The following is a 6,000-nucleotide window of genomic DNA, read 5'->3' as shown; positions in this document are numbered from 1 at the left end:
CAGCCACGTGGCAAGGTATAGATTTATAAAAATGGGTTAATTTAAGATATAAGAACAGTTAGCAAGAAGCCTGCCACGGCCATAAAGTTTATAATAATATAAGTGTCTGAGTGATTATTTTATACTTGGATTGTGGGACTATGGGGCTTGAGGAACCTGGAGAGAAGCCCTCCAACAACCCCAACCATTAAATTATTTTGTTGCTACTTTATAACTATAATTTTGCTACTGTTATGAATCATAATATAAATATCGGATATGCAATATATCTGATATGTGACCCTTGTGAAAGGGTCATTTGATCCCAAAAGGGGTTGCAACTACCAGCTTGGGAGCCTTTTGCTATGGCTCTAATAGCTCTGACCTGCGGGCAACTTTATTTATTAACATACAAATCACATTTTAGTACAAATAAAATATCACTATATTTCCCCCTTTTCTATTTTAATAAAAAGAAAAAAGGGAAAAGGTTATAACTAACATAAAAACTATATACAAAAGTACAATAAACCGGGCGGTGGTGGTGCACGCCTTTAATCCCAGCACTCGGGAGGCAGAGCCAGGCGGATCTCTGTGAGTTCAAGGCCAGCCTGGGCTACCAAGTGAGTCCCAGGAAAGGCGCAAAGCTACACAGAGAAACCCTGTCTCGAAAACCAAAAAAAAAAAAAAAAAGTACAATAACTATGTACAATATATACAAGTAATAAATACCTATACAATGTCTAGTCCATTTGTATTTGACAAATTCAGAGAAAATAATTCCATTATCTATCCTATTTGGTAAGTCCAAAATGTATCTAATTCACTTTCTATCCTAATTAATCTTCAATTATAACTAACTAATCTTCAACCCCCTCAGAGATCCAAGAAGGAAAATAATATTACCTAATAAAAAATAAAAACAGCCGGGCTGTGGTGGTGCACGCCTTTAATCCCAACACTCGGGAGGCAGAGCCAGGTGGATCTCTGTGAGTTCAAGGCCAGCCTGGGCTACCAAGTGAGTCCCAGGAAAGGCGCAAAGCTGCACAGAGAAACCCTGTGTCGAAAAACCAAATAAATAAATAAATAAATAAATAAATAAATAAATAAATAAATAAATAAATAAATAAAAACAGGAAGTGCATGCAAGCAGCTTCCAAAAAAATTGTGAGTTGACAGAAAGAGCCAGCTGCCTGGACAGTCACCTGAGGTTTCTCCACAGTGTTGGGGCATCATCTTCAGCCTATAGGCTTAGCCTATCTGACAGACTCATTTGTGAAGTAGGATGTACATAAGGTCAATAGTTCAACCTCACATTGGGTGAGAGCAGTCCATGTACCAGAAACACCTGAATTCCACTAGTGTCCTGTCATGATTCAAGATTTTAAATTCTGGAAATTGTTGATGTTTTTTTAATTCAGCTGTCCATTCTTCTTGGCTGTGTATATGTGGCTTCATCTCAGCATCCCGTTCTTCTTCACATCCCTCTATTAAATGCCAGTCTACTATTGAGAGGCGTGAGCTTAGTTACTCTTCAAGAATAACTGTTTCAGCTTCTGTTCCATTGTACATCAGAAGCCATCGGCCCACTGCCTTTTCAGCTGCCTTCGAAGAAAAGGGCACTGTACCTTTTCCGGATTGCTAAGGCCACTTCAGGGATGGTGCCATATTGTCCTGGCCTCAGAAGATGCCTTTTGATAAAACCATAACCACACTTGTTTTGGCAAGAATCAGTAGTCCTTTGTTTCATGTCCTGTCTGTCCTGTTTGTCAGCAGTTGATTCGACGATACTTTGTTGTCCATTGGCTAACTTTTGCCACAATGAAAGTTAACTCCATATGCAGTTTCTTCAATGCCCATAATTTCTCTGAAGTAGATTGGTACTGCCAGGAGTCGACATGTCTCATAGTCATAACAAAAAAGAAAAATTTTTCTAAGTTATTAAAACATTTTAAATGCCATATTCTGTAGATTTCTGAAGGGTTTGAAGATGACCTGTCTATCTAAAATATATCTGCTCAATTTTTAAAACATACCTAATATGACTACAAGTTCTATTATAATGTCTAACTACTAACTTTCATTTCTTTATATCATAATAGTTGGTAATAATAACATTCAAGGATCAGAAAATTGCATTACATTGTTAAATGAATGGTATAAGTACAATTAGAAATATACATATAGCATTTTCTAACAATATCAATTTCAATATATATAATTTGTACATAATATAAAACAATCCAATCCAATGTAAAGTATTTAAAACTAGTAATTGTCTTTTTCTTTTTCTTTTTTTTTAAACAAGAACCTTAAATCTAATCTCCTTTGCTTAGCCTTTTTCCTAACCCTTGACAACAACTTGTAACTAACCCCCCTAAACAATGAAAATTATCCCAGACCCAAAACCCATTAAAAAGACCAAAAAACCACCCGCCCCACACCACCTCTTTGGGAATGTGGGCATCATATTCTTAAAATTGCTTCCTGCTGGGTATGGGCGTTTCAGGATAAAGATAACTTCGCCCAGCTTTTGCTATGGCTCTAATAGCTCTGACCCTGGGCAACTTTATTTATTAACATACAAATCACATTTTAGTACAAATAGAATATCACTATAGGAGCCACTGCAATAGAACACAAAGAAGCAGGCATACCCAAGAGGAGTAGCCAGCAAGAAATTATCAAATTGAGAGCTAAAATCAATAAAATACAAACAAAGAGAACAATACAAAGAAACAAAGAGTTGGTTTGTTGAGAATTCTACCAAACTGTCAAAGAAGAGTTAATCCCAATACTCCTCAAATTAGTCCACAAAATAGAAACAGAAGGAATATTGCTGAATTCATTTTATGAGGCCACAGGTTATCATCCTGATAACCAAACCACAAAAAAACTCAACGAAGAAAGAAAATTACAGACCAATTTCCCTTATGAACATGGATGCAAAAATAATCAATAAAATACTTAAATATGGAATCCAAGTCACATCAAAAAGATCATCCACCATGACCAAGTAGGCTTTGTTCAATATCCAAAAATCAGTAAATGTAATCAATCATATAAGTAAACTCAAAACGATAATCTCATTAGATGCAGAAAAAAAAATCTTTAACAAAAATCTAACACCCTTTCATGATCAAAGTCCCAGAGACTAGGAATACAAGGGATATACCTAAACATAATAAAGACAATTTACAGAAAGTCTGTAGCCAATGTCAAATTAAATGGAGAGAAACTCAAAGCAATTCCACTAAAATCAGGAAGAAGACAAAATTGCCCACTCTCTCTAAATCTATTCAATATAGTATTTGAAGTTTTAGCTAGAGCAACAAGTAGATCAAAGGAGTATAAATTGGAAAAGGAAGAAGTCAAAGTATCATTATTTGCAGATGATACGATAGTATACACAAGTGACCCTCAAAATTCTACTAGGGAACTCCTACAGCTGATAAAAAGCCTTCAGCTAAATGGCTGGATACAAGATTAACTCAAAGGAATCAACGGCCCTCCTATATACAAATGACAAACAGACTGAGGAAAAAAATCATGGAAACAACAACATTCACAATAGCCTCAAATAATATAAAATAGCTTGGGGTCTCTAATCAAGCAAGTAAAAGACTTGTATGATAAAAACTTCAAGTCTTTGAAGAATGAAATTGAAGGAGATATTAAAAGATGGTAAGATCTCCTATTCCCATGGATTGGTAGGATTAACATAGTAAAAATGGTCATCCTATCAAAAACAATCTACAGATTCAACACAATCCTCATGAAAATTCTAACAGAATTCTTTACAGACCTTTAAATGACAATTCTCAGCTTTATATGAAAAAAAAAAAACCAAGGATAGCTAAAACAATCCTGTACAATAAAGAACTGCTGGGGGTATCACCATCCCTGATTTCAAGTGGTACTACAGAACTATAGTAATAAAAACCGCATGATTTTGACATAAAAACAGACACACTGATTGATGAAAGTGAATTGAAGACCCAGTCATAAATTCACAAACCAATGGACAACCTGAGTTTTTATAAAAATCCAGAACTAGACAATGAAAGAAAGAAAGACATCTTCAACAAATGATGCTGGTCAAACTAAATGTGTCCATGTGGAAAACGCAAATAGATTCATATTTATCACCCTTCACAAAACTCAAGTCCAAATGGATCAAAGACCTCAACATAAAACCAGACACACTGAACCTGATAGAAGAGAAAGTGGGGAAAATTCTCAACATATTGGCACAGGGGACAACTTTCTGAACAGAATACCATTAGCACAGGCACTAAGACCAACAATTAATTAATTAATGGGACCTCGTGAAACTGAAAAGCTTCTGTAAGGCAAAGGACACTATCAATTGGACAAAGAAGCAGCCTACAGAACAGAAAAATATTTTTGCCAACTCCACAGCCAATAGAGGTCAAATATTCAAAATATAGAGAGAGTTCAAGAAACTGGGTAATAAAAAAATCAAACAATCCAATTTGAAAATGGTGTACAGATATAAACAGAGAATTCTTTTTTGTTGGTGGTGGTGTTCTTTTTTTCATTTTTCTTTATTAAGAAATTTTCTGCTCACTCCACATACCACCCACATCCTCCTCCTTCCTCTTCCCTCCTTCCATCCCCCAGCCCTCTCTCCAAAGCCACCCCGCATCCCCACATCCCCTAAATCAAGGTCTCCCATGGGGAGTCAGCAGAGCTCAGTCAACTGAGCCTAGGCAGGTCCAAGCCCCTTCCCACTGCACCAAGGCTGTGCAAGGTGTCACACCACAGACATTTGATTCCAAAAAGCCTGCTCATGCACCAGAAACAGATACCGATCCCCCTGCTTGGGTGCCCCCCAAACAGTTCAAGCCAAACAACCATCTTCTGTATCCAGAGGGCCTAGTTCAGTCCCATGGGCCCTCCACTACCACCAGTCCACTGTTCATGGGCTTCCACTAGTGTGGCCGGTCATCATAAACAGAGAATTATTAATAAAGGTGTTGTCGTTTGAATGTAATTGACCCCCATAACCTCCTAGGGAGTGGCACTATTAGGAGATGTGGCTTTGTTGGCATGGATATGGCCTTCCTGGAGGAAGTGTGTCACTGTAGAGACAGGCTTTGAGGTTTCCTATGCTTGGAAAACTGCCCAGTGACTCAGTTGACTTCCTGTTCTCTGCAAGCCAAGATGTCATGTAGCCAACATGACATCTGCCTGCATGCCACCATGCTCCCTGCCATGATAATGAACTGCACCTCTGAAACTGTTAGTGAGCCGCCCCATTACATATTTTCCTTAAAGGAGTTTCTGTGGTTATGGTGTCTTTTCACAGCAATAGAAAACCCTAACTAAGAAAAGAGGAATCTCAAATGACTGAGAAACTCTTGAAATGTTCAGCATCCTTAGTCATCAGGGAAATGCGAATCAAAACTACTTTGAGATTCCATCTTACACCTGTCAGGATGGCTAAGATAATAATGCAAGTCACAGCTCATATGGGCAAAGATGTAGAAAAAGGGGAACACTCCTCCATTGCTGATAGAAGTACAAACTTGTACAGTCACTATGGAAATAAATATAGCAGTTCCTCAGAAAGTTGGTAATCAATATACCTCAAAACCCAGCTATACCACTCTTGGCCATATACCCAAAGGGTACTTCATCCTACTAAAAGGACACTTGCTCAACTATGTTCATTGTGGCTTTATGCATAATAGCCACAAAAAGGAAACAACCTGTATATCCCTCAACTGAAGAATAAATAGATATTGTGGTACATTTGCAAAATGGAGTGTTACTCAGCTATTAAAAAATGACATCATGAAATTGTCAGACAAATGCACAGAACTAGAAAAAAATCATCATGAGTGAGGTAACGCAGACCCAGAAAGACAAATACGGCATGTATTCACTTATAAGTGGATAGTAGCTATTAAGTAAATGATAATCAAGCTATAATCCAGAAACCTAGAGAGGTTAGATAAAGAGAGGGACCCTAGGATGGAAGCACAGATCTCCCTG

This window comes from Peromyscus maniculatus, chromosome 2 (assembly GCF_049852395.1).
Source record: "Peromyscus maniculatus bairdii isolate BWxNUB_F1_BW_parent chromosome 2, HU_Pman_BW_mat_3.1, whole genome shotgun sequence".
NCBI classification, from domain to species: domain Eukaryota; kingdom Metazoa; phylum Chordata; class Mammalia; order Rodentia; family Cricetidae; genus Peromyscus; species Peromyscus maniculatus.
This window is presented reverse-complemented; position numbering follows the sequence as displayed.